A 24598-nucleotide genomic window follows, 5' to 3' on the forward strand; every position below is an offset into this window, starting at 1 on the left:
ACCGCAGGTAACGCCAGTGGGCCGGCAGGACGGGGATGTGAAAGTAAGCGTCCTGCAAGTCCAATGCTACCATCCAATCTCCGGGGTCCAGGGCAGCTAAGACCTGAGCCAAAGTCAGCATCTTGAACTTCTCCTTCCGGAGGAAGCCGTTGATGTTCCGTAGGTCCAAGATAGGGAATAGGCCCCCTTTGCCCATCTTGGGTACCAGAAAGTAGAGGGAGTAACAACCACACCATACTTCTGGCCCAGGAATGCGCTCGATGGCCCCCTTGGCCAAGAGGGCCGATACTTCCTCTTGCAGAAGTTGCAAGTGATCCCCCGACACGCGGTGGCATGGCTGGAGGGGTCGCCTCGAAGGGGAGGGAGTAGCCCCTTCGGACGATTTGCAGCACCCACCTGTCCGACGTGACAGTGCGCCAGTGGAAGAGGTGATGGCGAACCCTGCCACCCACCGGCGTCACATGGGCCTGAAAACACGGACTAGGAAGGTTTTGAGGCAGGTGCTGCGGAGGGAGGTGTGGACTGGCCTCGCAGGCGTCCCCGACCGCCGTTACGGCGGTTTCCCCGGCCGCCACCGCGCTGTTGAACATTCTTCGGTGCGTGGCTGGCAGCTCGTGTGGGGGCGCCCCTTCCGTGGCCACGAAAGGAGCGAAAGGCACCCGATTGCTGGCGTGGGGCCGAGAGGCCCAAGGACTTGGCCGTAGCCCTGAAGTCCTTAAAACGCTCAAGTGCATGGTCTGCCTTGTCGTCAAAGAGGCGACGGCCATCGAACGGCATGTCCAGAAGAGTGGACTGGACATCGGCTGAAAAGTTGGCGGTCCTCAACAAGGCGTGGCGTCGAACCGCCACCGTCGTTGCCATAGCCCTGCCCAGTGAGTCTGTGGTATCCAGCCCACACCGGATGGAATATCGCGCTGCATCTCGACCCTCCGCAAGGGCTTAGGCGAGTTTAGCCCGGACCTCCTCCGGACATTGTGGCAACACGTCCGCGACCGTGTCCCACAGGGTGTGGGTGTAGCGGCCCAAGAGGCATGCGGTATTGACAGACCGCAGTCCCAAACTCAGGGACGAGAACACCTTCTTCCCGAACTGCTCGTACCTCTTGGATTCCCGATCGGGCGGGGCCGTCGGGAATGCGGTCTGGGAAGTAGAGGCCTGGATGACCAGGCTCTCGGGGTGGGATGGGTGGACAAAAAGCAAGGGTCGCCCGGAGCCAGGCGGTAGCGTCTGGCCACGTTCCTATCCACAGGCGGACCTCTGGCGGGCTTGGACCAAGTTCCCACAAGAACGTCACACAAGGCCTCATTAAACGGCAGCAGAGGCTCACTGGAGCTTGCCTGCGGTTTAAGGACCTCAGTGAGGAGGTTAGGCCTCACGGCCGCGACGGGGAGCTCAAGGTTTAAGGCCTTGGCTGCCCTCGTCAACACTACACTGTAAGCAGCTCCCTCCTCCGTAGCCACGGTGGGAGGGGAGACAAATCCAGTGTCTGGCGAAGTGTCAATACCACTGGCCTCACCAAGCTCATATGTCCAGTCCTCTTGAGACTGGCCCTCCTCTGCCAGAGGGTCCGCAGACCCCTCCCAATCACCCTCGTCACCCATCTCCTGTAGAACAGGGTCAACAGATGGGGCCTCCTCATGGAAATAAAAATCTCCAAAGGCCGTCGGAAGCGGCGCCCAGCGGCGCCAGAGTCGGACCGAAGGGAACATTGGGGACGGCGTCCACAGGGGGCGCCGGGGGTGACACCAGCGGGGCCGGCGCCGGTGAGGTCATGAGGTCGACCGGCGACGAACCGGATCCGGAAGCAGATCCGGTGAGGTCCTGCGGCGCCGGGACCGAAGTCGCCGGCGACCCTGGGGCCAAAGCACCCGACAGCGTCGGGCCGGAGCACCCGACCTGCTAGGGCCTCCAGCCGGGCCGTTGGGCCCGGAGGCGCCACGGGACCCGGCTGAGGAGGGAGGGACCTCATGGCCATGAGGTACCGCTCGACCTCCTCCGGCGTCGCATCATGCCCAGGGACCCGAAGGTGTGGGGCAGGCGGCGACGCCTGCGACTCAGTCGGAGCCGCGTGGGTGGTGTCACCCGAACCCCCGGCCGCATCGCGCGAGCGTCGGGGTGGGTCGGAGGAACGATGATGCCTCTCCGACCTCTCATGCCTCTTACCTGAGGACTTGGATCCTGATGACCGATGTCCACTCCGGGAGCTGCGAGGACTCTGACCCCGCGACCGGTCCCTCGACCTCCCGTGGGACCGGGACCTTGAGTGGCGCAGGGCCGACTGCCGGAGCTCGAGCCGCTTGCGGGACCGCTCCCGCCTGGCCTTCGACGTCAGGGCCCGGCAGTCGGAGCAGGTACGGTCGTCGAGGTCGAGGCATAAACACTTCAGGCACAGGGTTTAAACCCGGGCATCCCTACCGGCACCGTCGGAGTCGAAGACTCGAAACGAACAATGATCAAAAGATCAAAAAAGTTTAGTCAATAAATGATTAAGTGGTAGAGCTTCTCCGGATCTGCGCTAGCTGGCGCGGAAAAAAGGAGAACTGAAGTCAGCGCGCATGGGCGGCGTCTAAGTACTCCGACGACGTCATTCCGGCGCTAACGACGCCGATGACGGACGCGGAGCCGCGGACGACACCTGCCGGCGCGCAGGGATATTGCTACGCAAAATTTTCTGGATCCAGTCTGGCGCCTGGGGATATTCTAAGGTAAGGAATCTATCACTAACGTGTCTCTTTCGGATACAAGCGATCACTTTAAGTGTGATAGCGTACCTTCTACATCTAAGGGGCTCATATTCTGCAATAACCATTGTCCTGATGATGGTCTTATAGACTTTTGCTGCCAAGACCGAAACGTCGACTTCTCCATCATCTCCAAATAAGCATTTATCTGCTTTTGAGTAACGTTTACATATCGTTTGTTTTAGTTACTCTTATGTCTAAAGGAGCTGATGAATGTCATGAATTGCTTTAGTTGTCTATTAATCATACATCTGTTCATGATCTTTTGCAAGTGATTGATTTTCTATGTATATATATATCCCCATGTAAATCATGTTTTAAAGATATGAAATTTTGAAATGCATATCTACGCAATACTATCAGGTGCTTTCGTGTGCTCTTTCACTGTTTTTTTGTATGAACCTGACCATTGATTGCTGTTGTCCTAAGGACACATATGAGTTTGATCGAATGACTGACTCTCTACTGAATTAATATCAAGAATATTACTAAGAGATATTGTAAATAAAATCCCTTGTAGATACCCTTACAAGATACAGTTTATTGCCCATACCTACAAGGGTTGATTGGGTTTCCCATTAGTTGTTTGTGCTCAGGAGGATAGGCCTGTGTCCAGAACAGCTCAGATAAAAGGGAGCATCTGAGAGGGAGTCATGTGTGACTTCGGCACGTTGATCGTGAACCCCAGCAAATACAGGTCTGCCATGGTCTGGTGGAGGGAGACGACAGGCTGGGCAAGCCCACCTTTAACACCCAGTTATCAAGATAGGGGAAAACTGGCACCACTGACTCAAACAGATGAGTTGCAACCACCAACATTACCTTGGTGAACACCAGAGGGATGCTGGTGAGGCCAAAAGGGAGCACACAAACTGAAAATGATTGTGTTCCACCGTAAACCGCAGGTAACGCCTGTGGACAGGCAGGAGATTAATCTGGAAGTATGCGTCCTGCAAGTCCAACACTACTATCCAGTCTCCAGGGATTATGGCAGGTATGACTAGAGCAAGAGGGAGCATCTTGAATTTCTAATGAGATTGCGCAGGTCGAGGATAGGACAAACGCCTCCATCCTTCTTGGGCACCAGAACGTAGCAGGAATAACAGCCATTACCCGTTTCTGGCGTCTGCACTCTTTCTACGGCTCCTTTGACCAAAAGAGTGTTGGTCTTCCGTCAGCCTGTCGTAAGTAGGTGGCATGGATGGAGGGGTAGTCTTGAAGGGAAGGGAGTAGCTCCTGCAGACAATCTACAAAACCCACCTGTCTGATGTAATGGACAGCGGGGCAGGTAATCGCAATTTCCGGTGAACATGATGGTAAACAGGCAGAATAGGAGGGTTTGGAGGCTGTGGTTGCTCGGGGGTTGAAGGCCTGACTGGACTGCTGGCCACCCAACACATGAGGCCGGTAGGAACCGCGACCCCTGTCATGCAGAGGCTGAAAAGTTTGTGCACCGTGGTGGCTGGGCGGGTAAGGATGCAGCTGTACATCATACCTCTAGGTGCGAAAGGTGGATTGAGGGTGACGAGGGGCCACAGAAAGGCCCAAGACTATGGCTGTAGCTCTGGTGTCCTTAAAATGCCCAGCGCAGAATCCGCCTTGCCTCCAAAGAGATGTGAGCCATCATAGGGCATATCCATGAGTGAGGACTGGACATCCCCAGAAAAGCCAGTGGTCCTCAACCACGCATGGCGTTACAGGGCCACCGTCGACAAAACCGCTCTGCCTAGTGAGTCGATGATGTCTAGTACACAGAGAATAGGGAACGTAGCTGCATCCCACCCGTAGGCAACAGCCTAGGGGAGCACAGCCCAGGTCTTCTTATGGGACTGTAGGCAGCACCTATGCAACCGTATCCCACAGAGCATGGGAATAGTGGACCAAAAGGTAGGTGGTGTTCACAGATCCGCTTTCACAGTGCTACTCCTGAGGCGGAAGCCGGGAGGAGCAAGCTGCAGGAATCGAGTTTTTAATATTTGACATTGCACTTCCATCTTCGTCTCCCTGTTTTTAAGTTGCACTGTTTCTCTGCCCTTCTTTCGTTTTTTAACCCTGCACTGCTTTCTGCTTTTCTCTCATCTCTCTCCTGAGGCGGAAGTCGGGAGATCCTCTTATATGCTGATTTTCGAAATTGTTACTGGTGTCTTGTAAAACCTTTACTTGTGACATTTGATCGCCTACCTGACACTCTGATTGTCGCGCCGCTCTCTCTTGCCACCCTTTGCCGCACTTTGCTGTGTTGCCCCCTCTCAGCCGATTAGGAGCTATGGGGCATTGTGGGACTGGGAGGCTGCGCACTAGTTTGGCGGCCATCTTGGGAGAGGCAGGCTTGCTGCGCACTAGTTTGGCGGCCATCTTGGGAGAGGAAGGCATGCTAGTCGGGGGACTAGGCTTGCTGCATCTCGGGCGGGCACTATAAATCTAGATGGGGTTAGCTCCGCGCAGCGGACGCGAGCAGCGGATGCGCCTATCCCGCGCCGAAGGAGCGCCTAAGGAAAGCTCGTCTGCGCCCGTCAGCGTCCCGGATGCGGCCGGTGGCGGACGGGTGGGCGGCTCCTTGCCTCAGTCTCCAGGGAAAAGTTTCAGGTACTCTTCAACTCATCTCCTTAGTTTAAAAGGACACTGCAATGGCGGTTGCTCAGTCCTGGGCCACCGCTTTAAGGGCAATTTTTGCTGTCCCTGTTGTGGATGGACTTGGAATAAGGGCCTATTTAGGAGGGCCCCTCTGGAGAGGGTCACCCCGGAGCGGGGCATCCACTTTGTTTCTACACCGGGTTTGGGATCTTCTGAGAGCAACATCACCTGTGCTCTTCTGAACACGTGGTCTGTGAGTAAACACGCGTTGGATTTGTTTAATCTATTATCAGAATGCAAACCCACGTGCCTTTTCCTGACGGACACTTGGCTTAGCGAGTCGTCCGGTCCGGATGAACAAGTTACTTACCTTCGGTAACGATATATCTGTAAGAAACAGTAGTTAGTATTAGATTCCTTACCTTAGAATATCCCCAGGCGTCAGTCTGGATCCGGAAACTTTTGCGTAGCAGTACCCCTGCGCGTCGGTAGGCGTCGTCTGCAGGCGTCCCCTGCGGCTCCGCGTCCGTCGTCGGCGTCGTGCGCCGTGATGACGTCGCTGGAGTATATAGACGCCGCCTCCGCGCGCTGACGTCAGTTCTTTGCACACAGCTTTTCCGCGCCAGAACACGCAGAGCCATGTGAGAACCAACACTGGTGCCATTAGAAACTAGGGCCCTGAAAGGGATGTCCTTAACCCTAGGTATCAGTTCGCAGAACGGGGAGGATGGGTGGGGCGGTAAGGAATCTAATACTAACTACTGTTTCTTACAGATATATCGTTACCGAAGGTAAGTAACTTGTTCATCTGAAAGAAACAGGTTAGTATTAGATTCCTTACCTTAGAATAGATACCCCAGCAATACCAACCCCGGTGGTGGGTCTGCGAACCAATACAATCCTACACCAGAAAGTCCTGGAGGACCGAACGGCCAAAGAAGCCATCCCTCCGGACTTGACTGTCCAGGCAGTAGTGCCTCGCAAAGGTGTGCAGCGAGGCCCACGTAGCCGCCTGGCAAATGTCCTGCAAAGGGACTCCCCGGTTCAGGGCAGTAGTAGCCGCCGTGGCCCGAGTGGAATGGGCTCTCAGCCCAACAGGAGGCTCCTTCCGAGCCAAAGAGTAGCACGCTTTGATGCACAGGACGACCCACCGAGAGATGGTCCGCTTATGCACCGCCCGTCCCTTCTTCGCACCCACGTAGCCAACAAACAGTTGGTCATCCACCCGGAACTGGCGAGTGCGATCCATATAAAATGAAAGCGCACGTTTTGGGTCCAGACGATGGAGCCGCTCTTCATCCTTTGAAGGATGCGGAGGCGGGAAGAAGGAGGGTAAGGTGATGGACTGCCCGATGTGAAAAGCAGAAACTACTTTGGGCAGGAAAGAAGGTCTAGTCCTCAGAACCACCTTGTCTGGATGAATGGACATGAAAGGAGGTTTGACAGAAAGAGCCTGGAGCTCACTCACTCTCCTGGCAGAGGTGATAGCAACCAGGAAGGCCGTCTTTAAAGTCAGGAGACGGAGAGGACAGGAATGAAGCGGCTCAAAGGGAGCGCACATCAAGAAAGTCAGAACCAGGTTCAAGTCCCACTGAGGCATCACGAACGGAACAGGTGGATACATGTGCGTGATGCCCTTCAAGAATCTCGTTACAATAGGGGACTTGAACAAAGATGGCTGATCAGGTAGCCTCAAGAAGGCGGAAAGGGCAGAAAGGTAGCCCTTGATAGTGCCCAGAGCAGAGCCCTGCTGGGCAAAAGAGAGAAGAAAGAGGAGAACCTCGGAGAGAGGGGCAGAAAGGGGATCCACAGCCTTTGCTGTGCACCATGCCACAAATCTGTTCCACCGGCAGGCGTATACCGACTTTGTGGAGGGACGCCTGGCTGCCAGAATCACATTACAGACTTCAGGAGGCAAGTCAAATGGCCTCAACTGTCGCCGCTCAATCTCCACGCATGGAGGTGGAGACTGGACAGGTTCGGGTGGAGGACCGTCCCCTGCTGCTGCGACAGAAGGTCCTCCTGAAGGGGCAGGCGGATCGAGGGACCGACTGACATGCTGAGTAGCTCGGGATACCAGTACCTTCGAGCCCAGCCCGGAGCCACAAGGATAACTTGGGCCCGGTCGCGCCTGATCTTCTTCAGCACTCTGGGCAGAAGTGGTATAGGCGGAAAGGCGTACAACAGACCGCAACTCCACTCGCGCCGAAAGGCGTCGCCGTGCGAGTGCAGTCTTGGAAACTCCAACGCGCAGAACTGATGACATTGCGCGTTCTCTTCTGCGGCGAATAGATCTAACCAAGGCTCTCCCCATTGCAGAAAGAGGCCTTTCGCCACGTCCGAGTTCAGACGCCATTCGTGATCCACCGAGCACCGACGGCTGAGTTCGTCCGCCCTGGCGTTCAGAGAACCCGCCAGGTGTTGAACCGTCAGAGTCACGCCCTGACGTTCCAGCCATTGCCAGAGACGCAGGGCCTCCTGGCAAAGGGTCCACGACCCCACTCCGCCCTGCTTGTTGCAGTACCACATGGCGGTGGTGTTGTCCGTGAACACCTGCACTACACTCCTGTTGACAAAGGGGAGGAATGCCTTCAGTGCTAGGCGAATCGCCCGCAGCTCCAACATGTTGATATGGAGCCGGGACTCCGCCGGAGACCAGATGCCTCTGATCTCCGCCTCTCCCAAGTGGCCTCCCCAGCCCTGGAGGGACGCGTCCGTCACAACTACGTGCTCCGGTTGGGGAAGGGAGAGGGATCTGCCTCTGACCCAATCGCGGTCCGTAAGCCACCACTGCAACTGTCTCGCAGCGCCCTCCGAGATCAGGACATGGTCGGATAGGTTGCCCTGATGCTGGGCCCACTGAAACTTCAGGTCCCACTGCAGAGCCCGCATCCGCCACCGGGCGTGATGCACCAGAAGGATGCAGGAAGCCATCAGCCCCAGCAGCCGCAGCGTCAACCTGACCGAAACCCGGGATAACGGCTGAAAGATGGGAATCAAAGCCTGTATATCCCGGACCCGCCGTTCCGGAGGATAAACCCGAAACTGCGCCGAGTCCAGAACCGCTCCGATGAAAAGGAGCTTTTGAGAGGGACACAGGTGTGATTTCGGCACATTGATGGAAAACCCCAGCTCGTGCAGGAGGTCTGCCGTCATCTGAAGGTGGTGGACGACTGTCTGGGGCGAGCCCGCCTTCAACAACCAGTCGTCGAGGTAGGGGAAGACTGAAACCCCTAACCGGCGCAGATGAGCTGCGACCACCGCCATCACTTTCGTGAACACCCGTGGGGCGCTGGTAAGGCCGAATGGGAGCACGATAAACTGAAAGTGCTCGTGGCCTACCGTGAACCGCAGGTAACGCCGGTGGGCCGGCAGGACGGGGATGTGAAAATACGCATCCTGCAAGTCCAATGCCACCATCCAGTCTTGCGGGTCTAGAGCAGCCAAGACCTGAGCCAAAGTCAACATCTTGAACTTCTCCTTCCGGAGGAAGCCGTTGACGTTCCGTAGATCCAAGATAGGACGCAGGCCCCCCTTGTCCTTCTTGGGTACCAGAAAGTAGTGGGAATAGCAACCACACCCTACTTCTGGCCCAGGAACGCGCTCGATGGCCCCCTTGGCCAAGAGGGCCGTAACTTCCTCCTGCAGAAGTGTCAAGTGGTCCCCCGACACACGGTGGTTCTGCGGTGGCATGGCTGGAGGAGTGGTCTCGAAGGGGAGGGAGTAGCCCCTTCGGACGAGCTGCAGCACCCACCTGTCCGATGTGATAGTGCGCCAGCGGGAGTGGTGATGGCGAACCCTGCCACCCACTGGCGTCACATGGGCCTGAAAGCTCGGACTAGGAGGATTTGGAGGCTGATGCTGCGGGGGGAGGTGTGGTCTGACCCCGCCGTTGTCCCCGACCGCCTCCACGGCGGAATCCACGGCCGCCACCGCGTTGAGAAGTATTCTGCGGTGCGTGGCTGGCAGCACGTGTGGGACCGCCCCTTCCGTGGCCACGAAAGGAGCGAAACGAACCCGTTTGCTGGCGCTGGGTCGAGAGACCCAAGGACTTAGCCGTGACCCTAGAGTCCTTGAAGCGCTCAAGCGCGTGGTCCGCTTTGTCGCCAAACAGGCGACTGCCATCGAACGGCATGTCCATCAAAGTATTTTGGACATCCGTCGAAAAGTTGGCGGATGTCAGCCAGGCGTGGCGACGAATCGCCACCGTCGTGGACATCGCTCTGCCCAGCGAGTCGGTCGTATCAAGGCCACACCTGATGGAATATCTCGCCGCGTCTCGGCCTTCAATCATAGCCTGGCCGAGCTTGTCCCGTACCTCCTGCGGGCATTGCGGCAGACACTCCGCAACCGTATCCCACAGAGAGTGGGTGTAGCGGCCCAAGAGGCATGCGGTGTTGCAAGACCGCGGTCCCAGACTCAGGGACGAGAAGACCTTCTTGCCATACTGGTCGTACCTCTTTGATTCCCGGTCAGGCGGGGCCGACGGGAATGCGGTTTGGGAAGTGGAGGCCTGGATCACCAGACTCTCAGGGGTGGGATGGGTGGACAGGAACTTAGGGTCGTCCGGACACGGACGGTGGCGTCTGGCCACGTTCCTATCAACAGGCGAACCTGAAGCGGGCCTGGACCACGTGCCCAAAAGAACGTCTGTCAAGGCTTCATTGAACGGCAGCAGAGGCTCCTGTGGGCATGACTGCGGTTTGAAGACCTCGGTGAGGATGTTAGGCCTCACTTTAGCGACGGGGAGCTCAAGGCGTAAAGCCTTGGCAGCCCTCATCAACACCACTGAATAAGCAGCCCCAGCCTCCGAAGCCACAGTAGGAGTCGAGACAAAACCAGGGTTAGGAGAATCATCCAGACCACTGGCCTCACCCAAGTCACCTGTCCAGTCCACGTCGTACTGACACTCGCGTGACAGAGGGTCCTCAGACCCCTCCCAACCCTCTCCATAATCTTCATCCTCACCATATTCTGAGTCAACGATGTAGACCGGCTCCACGGGGCCAATGGGCCTCATCGGCGCCGGACTAGGCGTCGGGCGACGCCGGTCCGACTCCACGTCCGGAGTAGGAGAGGGAGTGGGGGTGGCGCCGCCCGGAGCCGGCGACGGAGTCGCGCGCCGCGCGGAGGCGGCACCATGGGTTGCCCCGATGGAATCGGCGCCGGAGAGGCCGGAGGACCAGCCGGCGTCGACCCCGAAGGGCCCAGCGGCGCCGGAGCCGCCGGCGGCGTCGGGGCCGGAGCACCCGACGGCGTCGGGGCAGGAGCACCCGAACCGCTCGGGCCCCCGGACGGGACCACCGGGCCCGCAGGCGCCGTAGGCCCCGTCGGAGGAGACAGCGCCCTCATGGCCATGAGGAACTCCTCTATCTCCTCGCGCGACGCGCCTTGCCCAGGGACCGACGGGTATGGGGCAGGCAGCGTCGGCGACCCACGCGGGGCCGCGGGGGTGGGGCTACCCGAACCCCCGGCCGCATCGCGCGAGCGTCGGGGGGAGTCGGGGGTGCGATGACGACGCCCCGACTTCCTGTGTTTCTTACCTGAGGAACCGGAGGAATGGTGACGACTTCCGGAGCGCTCGTGGCGGCTCCGCGACCGTTCTCTCGACCGCTCCCTCGACCTCCGGCCGGACCGGGACCGCTCTCGACGCGGGGCCGACACCCGGAGCTCGAGAAGCTTGCGGGACCGCTCCCGTCTAGCCTTAGTCGTCAAGGCCCGGCAGTCGACGCAGGACTCCACGTCGTGGTCCGCGCCCAGGCAAAAAGAAGAACTGACGTCAGCGCGCGGAGGCGGCGTCTATATTCTCCAGCGACGTCATCACGGCGCACGACGCCGACGACGGACGCGGAGCCGCAGGGGACGCCTGCAGACAACGCCTACCGACGCGCAGGGGTACTGCTACGCAAAAGTTTCCGGATCCAGACTGACGCCTGGGGATATTCTAAGGTAAGGAATCTAATACTAACCTGTTTCTTTCAGATATTGCCAATGCTCTTCCCCCAAATTATTTCATGCTTAGGAAAGATCGGGGAACTGGCAAGGGGGGTGGAGTGGCACTGGTGATAGACACACGTTTCAAATGTTCCATTGTTCCAACGGAAGATATTCATGGGGCTGAGGCACTGGGCTTTTGTTTGACGCTCTCACCGGCCCAATCTTGCGCTGGACTGCTGGTCTACAGACCCCCGGGTCCGACCGGGTTATTTCATAAGGAGCTAGATTCTGTGATTTTGTCGATGAGTGTGAAGTTTAAACACTGCCTACTTTTAGGCGATTTTAACATCCATATGGATGTGGCAGATGCGGCGGATACCATCAAGCTTCTAGATATTACCAAACCTCTGGGCTTGATGCCGTATCTGGCATCCCCTACCCATAACCAATGTTCCCTCTAATTTATTTCCTCTGTGTGCGGCAGTATAAGGTCTCTGTGCGCTGCAACTAAGGCTATGTGCGCCGGGAACCAGACTGCGTATGTGGTTGCAGCGTCAAATATCACTCCAAACCTTTGCTTAAAAAAGTGAAAAGAGAGTGCATTTCCACACGTGTAGCGCCACATGAAATGTCTTAAGGCAGGTTTTCAATTTAGATATACACACAATTACATGAATTCGTTACACAGGGGAGTACACTTTGGGAATATGACGAAGAAAGGTATTTTAGTTAGGCTATATTTTTGTAAAGAGGGCTCAAGTAGGACATTTTGTGAATGAAACAGCATGACTATTATTATTCCGTTTTGTTGTTGGCAGAGATTCCTGCTCACCAACGTACATGAAGTGGGAGAGCACTGAAGTATTCACAGAGAAAGGATTCCTTATTGTATTGTATTGTAATTGCATTTATATAGCGCTTACTACCCCTGACGAGGCGTTGAAGCGCTTTTTCGGCAAGTAGCACACTACTCCGGGACCCATAGAGGATTACTGTTGAATTAGGAGAGTGAAACATGCAAGTAAAATTTAAGTGGTGGATAGGTTAGCCAGTTATTTGGGTTTGGAATGATAGCAGAAGGATTAGAGGAGGAAAAAGTTTTGTATTTATATAGTGCTTGTTACCCCTGATGGGGTGTTGACGCATGCTATTCATGAAGCCCATAAAGGATTAGTGGTAAATTAATATGGTGAAATATGAAGTACTTTCAGTGGTGGATATTAGTCAGTTATTTGGAGTGAGAAGGATAGCGGAGGGATAAAAGGGGAAGAAAGGTTTGCATTCATATAGCACTTGTTACCCCTGATGGGTGTTGAAGCGCCTTTCGGGCGAGTAGCACGCCACTCCAGTACCCATAAAGGATTGATGGTGAATTAGTATAGTTGAATATGGACGTTGAGAAGTGAATATGTTAGTCTGTTAATTTTGATTGAAAAGGATAGTGGAGGGATAAAGAGTGAAAGATTTTTTTTTTTTTTTTTTGCAGTAGGAGGAGGCTTTTGGATGAGTAAAAAGGAGTTTGGGCGGGGAGGAGTCAGAGGGAAGAGTTTAGAAAGGTTTGTTTTAGGGGATCGGTATAGTAAAAGAGGTGTCAGATGATGCAAGGAGGGGTAGAGTAGGAGAGAGTCTAGAAAGGGTTATATTGGGGATCATAGTAAAGAAAAGCCTCGCAGAGACATGCATTGTCTAGAAAAAAACTAAAACATTCAATGAATGAGTGAAAGTGAGTAGCCATTCAAACAGCTTAGTTGTTGCACAAAACTTCTTGGCAAGAACAGCCCTGAGTGCCAGTACCCTTATACTTATGTTAGCATGATATGTTCGTGCAGTAAAGAACGCCAAGTTATGTCGACTACACCAAAGCCAAACGATGTTGTGTATATTCTGATATTTTGAAGGTTAATACGTTTATACTGCCCTTAATCAAGCCAGTTATAAAGCCATAGTCTGCTACCATACTGTTTCAGCCAAATAAGAGAAAGTTTCACAGTCACACCAGAAACGTAGTGACTAGGACCCATAAAGAGCATTCCCTCATCTCAGAGGAAAAACACTGACATCAGCACTTTTTACCGAGGATGTGTTTTTGAAATTCCTGCCGTGGTCTCATAGTAACCACCTATGCTTCGCTGTTAATCAGTGGTGACATTTCTGGTCTTAGTAGATTGAAGAAATTGTACTTTATTTGGGTTTGGCAGCGACTAGGCAAAGCAGCCCTTGATTTCAAAGGAACGCGAGTAGCTAACTTACCAATCTCCCACAGATGTAGACCCCAAGAGTGCGAGCAGACAGAACTTATCTTTCCATAGCTTACATCACACTGCCTTGACACACCCTGTGCACACTGGATTTACTCTACTTAGGATCAATTTACTTTTCTTGTGTAGGTTGTTAATTATCCTCTTCTGAACCCTTCTATGTCAGGCACTGAAAGCAGTCCCACAGTTCAGATCATAATATCTCTCCCCAGCTCACTGTTGAATGGGAAAACAACTATCTATGCCACCTTGATTCAACTCAATGAAAAGTAAAATCAACTTGAAAGACGTTCTTGGATCCGTTTTTTCACACCCTACGAAATCCGCACAGCATTCCTCTTTTCTTAAAACACATCAGAGGAAATCAGATCGCCTGTTAATCTCAGCAACTAATGCTGTACGCATATTATTTCTTTTAAGATTAAACTGTTTCCTGTAAGGTGCATCTATTACCGGAACTAAAAATTTGTACAAAAAAATGTCTACTGTCATTAGAGAATTAGAGAGAATTTGCTATGGTCGCCTAGCTGATTAGCCAGTTATCATATAATATCTTGGCAAGTTGCTCAGTAAGAATAGAGTCAAATACATTTCACAATTCTTTTTTTTTTAAATTTTGGGTTAATAGATTTTCAGCTGAACCTGTAAAGGGTGATTAGTTGTAGTATTGGTTGAGGTGTGGGCATGAGTATGCTGAAGCATTTGTTTCCTGAAACCTTAATAAAGGTCCATTATGACACGTAGGGACAATTGTGTATAACGTATATCAGTCTTCGGAGAGCGGGGAAAAAAATACACTGTTATGTCAGGGAGATTTACCCCATCATATTGCACTTCAGGGAAAAAAAACTGTCACTGTGTCAGAAACCATGATCCACACTTGTGCTGTCTGAGTTCCTGCACTCTGTAGTTGTTTGCCATGAGTCATCAGTTCTCAGAAGATTTTGACCAGCAAACCTCAGGTCTCAGATGTTATGTGCCCAGAAAAGTATGTCCCAGAATCACTGTTCAAAGAGTATGAGACACTGTATACGCTGCACCCGGAATCCCCTCAAAAAGTCCTGAACCAAGAGCAAACAACTACTCATCAAATGGAGTGGCACAGCGCCTCAATGAGCACTGGCAGTGAGTATTAGCTGAAGATGATCAATCTCATTGTTTCTGAAAATCTCAAATCTGAGCCTTAATTGATCCCGCCCAGAGGGATAACTGACTATGACCATTTAAAGTATGCACGGTTTGTACGGCAATCAACACTGAACTCCACATACTAAAATAAATCTTCTGATGTAGTAATGTAATTTGCATATTAACCAGGCTTACTTGTAGACAATGATAACTGGTTTAGTAAAGTGCTAAACTTCGAGCGCTCATTTATGTTGGGCATGTCAATGGGTTTTCATGAAGATGGTCAATATGCTGTGCCCATTAGTAGTATGCCTCATTGTTACTGAGCCATGGTAGATATGTTCCATAATTGCTGTGGCAGAAAATAAATGGTTCATATGGAGTATAGATGTGTCCAAGCATGAATGCTGTTCAAAGGGAAATGTGCTCCACGGTTGCTGCACTTCTAGAAATACGTTAAGTTAAAGAACTGACAAACCTGTTTGTCTTGGATATTACTTCCTGTTGAGGAAGTATAGAAAGTCCATGCTTAATTTGTAAATAGAAGAATGCCGGTGCCCGAAGCTCTGGCTCTGAAGTCCTCTGGCAGTGAAATTTAACATCGCCCTCTTTAATTCACTGCCAGATACTCCTTGCAATTTAATCCATAGCTGCCAAGGTTTCAGATTGCTGTGTGTGATATTTTCATAAATTCAGTGTAAATATGAGTGACATTTCAACGACTATGAGTGACACGCGCCAGCAAGTTTACCTAGACTGAATAAATGCTACAAAACAAAAAGTGTTAACTGTATCCAATCCCGGTGTGGAGTGCATTTACAACCTGTCTGTGCATTAGCTTGTACTGTGCACAACATGAAAATAGTCTAGCGTTTAAAGTTTGAGTCTCTGCCTCGAGACTGCACTCAGCAATGCTACAAAGTGTGCTGATGTCCTATTCATCAGTGGCTATCCTTCAATATATGAATGACCCATCATGACTCTACCTGAATGTATATACGTCACATGATTATCAAATTATTGTCAACTTATTATAAACGTATTGTTTTACCACCATCCAGGTATGCATGTCAATTGCCTGTTGATGAAACCCTGGACATCTTCAGAGGCAGTAGACTGGGATCCCATAACTAACTACTTCTGGCCTTGCACTTTTGGATTTTCCATTGCAGGCAGCAACTTTGGTGTGCAAGGCTGGCTGTAGGCAGGCAGATTCAGGCCGCAAGCCACGGTTGGACGCTGCAATTCGATTTGCCGGCCCGAGAGATGAGGCGTGGACTCTGATGGGGCAGGGTTAGAGATGGAAGTGGTGGTCATCCCATCACTGTCTGAGCAGCCATTGATGGACTTGGGGTTCTACCTTGGTCAAACCACACAAGGTTTCTGAAGTCGCTCCTCGTGTGCTCTGGGGAGCCTGAGAAATCGCTAATGGATTTCAAAACTTCAGAACATCCGCATAGAGCTGGAAGCTCAATCAGAGAAAGGTTGGCAAAAATGTCCAAGCCCGCCCCGCTCCCCCCTTCTTTTGCTCTCTATCTTTCCATCTATACATTCTCTGCATCTTCCCTCTCTCTTCTGCCTCTGATCGCTTATGTCTCTCTCTAGCCACACACACACTCCCTCCTACTTTGATCTGTTTTCCCTCTCGGCTCTCTCCCCCTCTGTCTCCAAAAGCCCCTGCTGCCTGAGCTGCCGTTAACCTCGAGGAGATGGAGACCAGAGCGAGCTGCGGTCCAGGACCATCAGAGCCTGGCCTCTAGTAGTTGGCCTGCAATAGACGTTCCCTTTATGCGCGTGGCGTAATTGTTATCGTCCTTTAAGTGTCATATTTAGTAATAAACAGCATTTCCTAGGCAGTCCTGCTAGGCTATGGTAAGACAGAGCGAAAGTAAAAAAAAAAAAAAATTCGATCACCCTTGATACAGATAAAAAAATTCTTTAAAAAACAAGAAAAATTCAAAAGTTGAATACTGAAAGGATACTTGACAGAGCAGTGTATTCTATCACCGTGCACATCTATTAAAAAACACACACAACCTCGTAGATTTCACCCCATTATTCACCTCTCCATGCGTGTCGGTGGTGGGTTTCATTTCCATTTCTCTGGTCATACAAAACGTGGGCAGCGCTTCTGTGACAATTATCCTCAGAGCCATCAGCACCGCATGACATTTTGATGGAAAAATAGGACTATTTTAGTGCGATTTATGTTTTGAATACATGGCTTTCTTCCGCCACAGACAACGCCTTGAAACAATTCACAAACACCTTCTGATCTCCCGGGGCTGATGGCACAACGAACAATTCATAAACGAAGCCTGCGTTGAATTTGGAGGAGGTCGGAATACAAAGCCGAAGCATAGATAATTTGGAACTGTTTATTGCCAGCAACTACTCTTATTTCACGCCCCTCTTTAAATCCGGACCAAGGCGGCCCACACACACTTGATAAGAAATTACAACTGTCTTTTTGCCGGGCGCAGCGAGCCCACCGCAATCGATGATTTTCATGCCCCCTCTGCCTCTTGCATGTTCGTGCTTTCTCCCTTTGTGCCAGTAGGAAGTGTGGAGATGCAGGGGCTAAGAAGGGGTGAAAAAAAAGACAAAGCTCATTAACGTGCAAATGGTCTTTTAAAGACCTGTGAAATACTCGGGCGGCTGTTGTGTGCCCCCGAAGCGGTCTCAGCCCGGGGTCCACACAGGACGGTGGGGGTGTGGAGAGGGGCTGAAGCTGAAGCACTTTGAGCACAATGGGCTTTGCTTGCCTGCAACACTCTGCCTCCCGCCTGGATTTCGCGCCGCTCGCGTTTTAAAAGCGGCAGCGCGACCTGTCTCATAGGGATGTCTGTGAGCTGTGTGCGCACTTAATCCAGGACACTGCGCGCTCCGGGTGACCATCGTGCGCGCGCGCCCACGCGCTCAGGTTGTTGGGAACAGTGCCCATAACAAAGGGCACACGCGGGATCAGATTTTTTCTACGATTCCCATTGTAGTCGCCATACCCAAACCAGTGCTATGGTCTGACCATATGTTGGTGAATTTTGACATTCTGCACAAGTCTAGCTCCACTATTAGAGGGCCTGGCCGCCAATCCCTGATACCTCGTGCTTTTCATCGGGTGTCAGCGGATATGGTCGCACAGTACATGACGGTGTACCCTTGTCCACTTACGGGCAACAAGGAGGAGGATCTGGAGCTTTTCCAACTGTGGCTCACGCAGTGCCTAAGGGAGTTAGTACCCCCTCAGTTGGGGCCTAAGATCTCCTCTCGTGCCTCGGCACCCTGGTTTACGCCAGCGCTCAATACCTGCCGCAGGATTTGTAAGAAGGCCGAAAGAGCGTGGCGTGTGAACTACACTGAACCACTGAAGGAGGCCTATAGGCGTTGCATTAAGGCCTATCATAGGGAAATCTATGCGGAAAAGAAATCCTACTTTGCTAAGCGGATTGATGAGGCCACTAACACTAGTAAGGAAATCTTCTTGATTGTGAAGGAATTTACATCGCCGACCTCTATTACACCCAAGAGCTCTTTTTCTGAAGCTTGGGTCATTCAAATGGCGAACTTCTTTGCTAAAAAAATCAAAAGCATCCAGATACCTTTTCAACCTGCAGCACCAGTGGTAACTCCCAATCCAGGACTCCTTTCTCTCTTGCCTGCCTCTGGATAACCTACACTGTCCAATTTCCCCCCGATTGGGCTTAAAGCCTCGTTGGAATCCTTGTCAAAAATGAAATCTGGTTCCCCACTGGACCCCTGTCCCGCTAAGTGTTTAGCCAAAATTGCACATACTATCAACCCCATCATTAATCCGATTCTTAATCACTCTTTTGAGATAGGGGTAGTGCCGTCGGCCTGGAAACAGGCCTCTGTTCTTCCTCTTTTAAAAAAGCCTTCCCTAGACCCGAGCATTCATGCCAATTATCGGCCTATATCTCTGCTCCCGGTCCTGGCTAAGATCGCGGAAAAGCACGTGCAGTCCGTTCTTTCGGACTTTGTGGAAGCCCATGGGGTTCTCCATCACATCCAGTCCGGTTTTCTGGCGAATATGAGCACCGACACGGCACTGCAAGAGGTGTCGGAGGCCATCAAAGAGGTCCAGGACAACGGAGGTAAAGCATTGCTGGTGTTGTTGGATTTATCGGCGGCGTTTGACACCGTTCCCCACGACCGCCTCCTTGCAAGACTCTGGGAGATCGGTATAGGGGGAACGGTGTTCAGATGGTTCAAGTCTTTTCTCTCTGACCACCAACAGACGATCTGGGCCCCCCATACTCAGCCGTGGTGCCGCCTTTGGAGGTGGGTGTTCTGCAGGGGTCTATCCTGAGCCCCACTCTCTTTAATATCTATATGTCCCCCCTGGCGGCACTGGCTGAGTCTTATGGAGCCCAGATTGTCTCATACGCCGACGACACTCAGCTTCTCTTTACCTGCGGAAAGCACACGGATTTCGATGGAGAGCGTATTAAGAACTGTCTGGGCGCTGTCTTTGCATGGTTCCTACTAAACCAGCTGAAATGCAACTCAGACAAATCGGAGGTTCTTTTCTTTGGTTGCCCTCCGGACCCCTGCTGGAAGTCCTGGTGGCCTGCGCATATGTTTCCACCTGCCGCTGACACCATGGTGGCTAAGAATCTGGGAGTGAAGATTGATAATTGCCTCACTTTGAAACCACAGATTCTGGGCCTGGTTGGACAATGTTTTGGCATGCTTAAAATGTTAAGAAAATTCCTCCCATTTGTTAGAAATGGGATCCCTGGCTGGCCAGGGCTTGCGCCAAAGTCCGTCAGAGACCACCACTCCCAAGTCAGGGCAAGGGAGTTACACGCCAAGATAACCCCTGCTCACCCTCTAGGTAACGTGGCGCGAGCAGCAAGGCTAAACTTGGAGGCGATGTGAGTTAAGTATTTGTGCACGCACCCCAGCAACAACACCCAAGGCCCACCACAAAGGAAATTCCACACAAGGTTATATATAAAAATCGCCTTTGTATTACACCAAAACACATTAGATAAAAACACACACTTTACAATGTGCCAACAAGCACGGGCAGAATTTACAAGGGATATGTACAAGACAGGGCCACCTGGACCAATGTCAGGAATTAGCACTTTTAGAACTTGAAATACTGTTAGAATTTCACTTAGAACATAGCATAGAAAATCACTGTAGCACAGAATATAAAAATAGAGCACACAACCCGTATCTACTGGTAACAGGTAAGTACCACCTACGCAACCCTAACCACCCTAGGAACAGGTCACACAGGGAACCAGGACCTCACTAGCACCACCTGTACTAGGAGAAAAACAACCACCTAAGTATCACAATACCTGTAGGGGTATTGCGCCTTGGCCCCTTCACTGCAACCAAATCCCCCATCACTTGCGGTGTTCCCCAGGGTTCTTCACTCTCCCCGCTATTGTTTAATCTTTATTTGCGTCCTTTAATTTCCTCCCTTCACAACTGGGACGTCAGCGTCTTCAATTACGCTGACGACTTGCAGCTCATCTTTCCACATGATTCTCTTCAGGCAACTAACAACTTCCACGCCGCTATGATCCATATCCATCAATGGATGAATGAGAATCAATTGAAACTCAATCCTGGAAAGACTGAGCTACTCCTTCCGGGCGCCAGTGCCACTTTTTGGGGCCCGCAGTTTTGGCCTCCTGACTTGGGTTCCCCCCCGACACCTCTCAAGTCCGTCAGGAGTCTGGGGGTGACAATCGATGCCGAACTGTCACTTAAGGCCCAAGTGGGTGCCACGATTTCTTCGTGTATGTTTCAACTCCGAAAAATCCGGAAGATCAGGCACCTACTCCCACACGCGGCCCTGTGTCAGGTCGTCTTGTCCCTTGTCATATCGCGCCTGGATTTTTCTAATTCCCTTTATCATGCACTCCCATGCTTCCTCTTACACCGTCTTCAGGTGGTCCAAAACCAGGCAGCCCGCCTCATATTCAAGATCCCTAAGTGGCAATCGGCAAGGCCCCTGCTTCACAGGCTCCATTGGTTGCCAGTGAAGGAGAGAGCGGCCTTCAAGATGGGCTGCCTGGCATTCAAATCCCTTCACTGTCCTTGCCCTGCTTTTTTGAAATCCCGGATTACCTTGTACCAACCTGCCCGCTTCCTTCGTTCAGCTTCCCATCACTTGGTTGTCATCCCCAAATTTAAACTTCATAAATTTGGTGGCCGTCGTTTTGCTTTCCTTGCCCCCAGGCTCTGGAACTCCCTTCCTCTGACTATTAAATCTAGCAACTCCCTTTTTCCGTTCAGGAAACTCCTCAAGACTCTTCTGTTTACCCTTCCTGAATAAATTCTTTTCCGTTCATTCACATGTCTTTCCAGTTAGCGCCAAGAAACCTTCGGGTGTTAGTGCGCTCAATAAGCCTCAATTAACATAACATAACATAACATAAGCACATAACACATGATGCATAACATACATTCAGCGGTGTGAGAACAAAGCACATGATGCATCAAAACACATTCAGAGGTGCAGCACAGGAGAACACATGATGCATAAACAACACATTCAGAGGTGTAAGAACAAGGCACATGACGCATAAAAACACATTCAGAGGTGCAGGGAAGAAAAACACATGATGCCTAAAAACATTCAGAGGTGTATCAAAGAATACAATAGCGCAAAATCACATTAGTCACCACCTGTGACTGTCCCTAGGCCAACTGGCCTCTCCAGGGCTAGGACGCCCTGTGTCCCAGTGTCAGGGGCCTAAACGTAGCAGCTGCCCACGAAGTGCTGGGCAGCTGTGAAGCAATGATGGTGGGGACAACGTTGGAGCCTCTCAGGCTCTGCACAAAGCACTTGTGTCCCCCAAGAGCCTCGTGGCTCTAACCAAACAGAATGGCCCTCCTGAGCCTCCCAGGCTCTTAAACAATAGACTGGCACTTAAGAGCTTCTGCGCTCTAAAACAATGATGGGCTTTGAGCCTCTCAGGCTCTAAATACAACTGTGGCGCTGCTGAGCCTCTCTCAGGGCTCAAGAACAATATGGGCTAGGGCTGGGAACCTTCTCTCAGGCTCTAGGAAAGAATGCCCCTGCACGACGTTCGAGCCTCTCAGGGCTCGAGACACACTGCCCCCGACGATGGAGTCCACCCTCTGGGGACTCGAAGACCAAGTGTGGCGCCGCTGAGCCTCTCAGGCTCTAAGTAAAGAAAATGCCCCCAGAGCCACTCGGGGCTCGTCACTGATGTGGGCGTGGAGCCTCGTGGGCTCGAAGAAATGCACAAATTGCCCACAGGAGCCTCGGGTCTCCAATCACCAAAATGCGGGCGTCGTTGGAGTTCCTCACGGGGGACTCAGACTCAAGGGAGGCCCCACGGGCCTCTCAGTACTACCGGGGGGGCGGGCACCTGCAATGTGCCCCGACGTCCCTCCCTCTCGTTGGCATGCACTCACCGGTTGCTCCGGGGCCTGGAGGCAGTCTCCGCTAGGCTCCCTTGGGCTCCGTTCTGCGGCGGCTCTCTCCCCTCATGGGAGCCCCGTGAGCACCAGCAGCCCTTCTCCTCTCATTCGTACTGCGGCGCCGAGGGCGGGACTTCCGGTCCTTCTCCCGGTCGGGCCGCGCTGCAATTGGCCGGCTGGCCCAACACTTCCGGGTCGCCGCGGGCAGCGCGGTAGCCCGTTTCAGGCAGGCAGGCGGGGTATCACTATCCGAGGGGTAGGCTCCCTCGTGATAAATTAAAATATAAAAATGGGGCAAATGCGGCGTGGCAGCCGATTGGCAAAAATAACAGCGCCCTGAGCGTTAAGTCAATTTCAGCGCTCCGAGGCGCCAGAAGGCAAAGTAAAGCGCTATTGAGCGCTGGGGCCAAAATAAAGCGCTCCTAGCGCTATAAGTCAAATAAAATCGCTTCCAGGCGCTAGAAGCACAGAAGGGCTTCAGTAAAGTCTTTTCAGGCAGGCAGGGGGGGCAAGGCTGGGCCCAGAGCCAGCTCACTGGGTCTCCAGGCAGGGAGACAATCCAAGTGGCGTCCTCCTGGCCCCAGCAACAGCAGCAGCCCCCTCAGGATCCTGGAACAGAACAGAGAACAAATTGTAAGGGGACACAGCCCCTTTTTATACAGGTAAATCCTTTGTCTCAGGGTGCAGGGTGGGGGAAACCAGTCGCAGCTGGTTTTGGAGCACCCTTGATGGCCCAACCACGCCTTTCATTCACTGGGGAGGCTAGGGTCGTTCGACGCACCACAGGGGGCGGAGCCAGCATTGTTTGGGGAAAGCCCAGCCCCATCAGGAACCAGGTGCAGCCCTCCCTCACATCACTCATGCTGATCTCTCCACTCACTCCTGGGCAGACCCATCCAGACTTCCTGGAGCCAGGCTTGCCAGCCAGCCAGCTCCAGCCAATCACGCTCCAGCACCCTCACTGCACACACACATCAATGTCTAGAAGTGGGACTTCTCCACTAGACACATACACGCCGCACATACCATTGCGTAGCATTCACTCTCACGAGTTCGCACATACCAAACTCGAGCCTGCACTCCCCACACATCAGGAACTAACATGGACACACACATTCCCCATGCATTCCTATGGGGGGGCAGGCCAGCCTCACTATACGCACGCACTTTTACTCTGGGACACAGGGAAAAGTGCGCAGAGACCCAAAAATCAATACCACCAATTCACAAGTACAAGCAAAAAGTTTAGGGGTGAACCCGCCAGAAGGGCCAAGTCCAACACCATTCCTATCCATCGCTCATAGGAAGATCATGGTTCAAGCCTCGATAGGCTCAAAGCTGGACTATGCTAATGTGCTTTATCTGGGCCTTCCTGAGTACCTCCTGTCGCGCTTGCAGGTGGTGCAGAATTCGGCGGCGCAAGCAATTTTTGGCCTTGGCCGGAGATCTCACGCCACGGGACTTCTGAAATCTCTCTACTGGTTGCCGATACGGAAACGCATCGCGTTTAAGGCGCTTACTATTGCGTTTAAGGTCCTTCACGGTACCGGCGCCCGTTATCTTAGAAATAGGATTGGCTTCCACTATCCGGCAAGAGCCTTACGCTCAGCATCACTGTCACTGGCCACGATCCCGGCAATCAGGCGTGCTCGGATCGGGGGTCGCTCCTTTAAAAATCTTGCGCCCGAGCCTGGAATGCACTGCCATTGTCCTTGAGGAAGATGGAGAACCTGCTGTCATTTAGAAAAGAGCTCAAGACGTGGCTGTTTTGCCAATAATTGTCAGATACTCCCTTTCCGTGCCTTGCTGTGTCTGATAGCGCCGGGACACTCTGCTTGAGTAGCTGAGCGCTTTACAAAACACCAGTTAACATAACATAACATAACATAATATAACAGACAGAAATGCCTGGCTAATGGAAGAAAACATTTCCTTGCCTAAGTTGTCCACTATCTTAGATTCCTGATCTGGCGGGGCAGTAGGGAATGCACCAGGATTTACGTGCAACGTGGAGTCCTGGACCACCAAGCTCTCCATAGTGGGGTGTTGGGTGTGGAAGTTTGAATTTCCTAGAGCAGGGCGGTGGCAACGGGCAATCGTCCTGTTCAAAGGAGACCCTGTGCTGGGCCTAGACCAAGTCCTAGGCAGGAAGTCAGTAAGTGACTCATTAAAAGGGAAAAGAAGTTCTGATGGGGAACCTTCTGGTTAAAGTACTTCTGTCAAACATTACTGCTGGCTGCTACCGATGGCAAGTTAAGGTCCAGGACCTCAGCTGCCTTCCGCACCAGCACAGCAAAGGAAGCTCTTTCCTCTGTTGCCACAGTAGGGGGAGAAAGCATGCCAGTATCTGGAGAAGTATCCAGTCCACTGACTTAACCCAGATCCTCCCACCAATCCATTTGCTCTTTATAAGGCTGGTAATCTTTCAGGTCCAGTGACCACTCCCATTCGTCACTGAATCCTACTCCACAAGGATAGGGCTTACGCTCTTGCCTGGACGGCAGGGTCCAGTGGGTGCTGGTGCAG

At 52.5% G+C, this 24598-nt stretch overlaps 1 protein-coding gene across 2 annotated transcripts in view; it reads right to left on the bottom strand.

The window, feature by feature from the left end:
• The window catches only part of VPS13A (vacuolar protein sorting 13 homolog A), a 2196319-nt gene that overhangs the window by 812644 nt on the left and 1359077 nt on the right, over positions 1-24598 (bottom strand). The gene's annotated exons all lie outside the window — the stretch shown is intronic.

The sequence above is a fragment of the Lissotriton helveticus genome, chromosome 2_1 (genome assembly GCF_964261635.1).
Source record: "Lissotriton helveticus chromosome 2_1, aLisHel1.1, whole genome shotgun sequence".
Classification (NCBI taxonomy): Eukaryota; Metazoa; Chordata; class Amphibia; order Caudata; family Salamandridae; genus Lissotriton; species Lissotriton helveticus.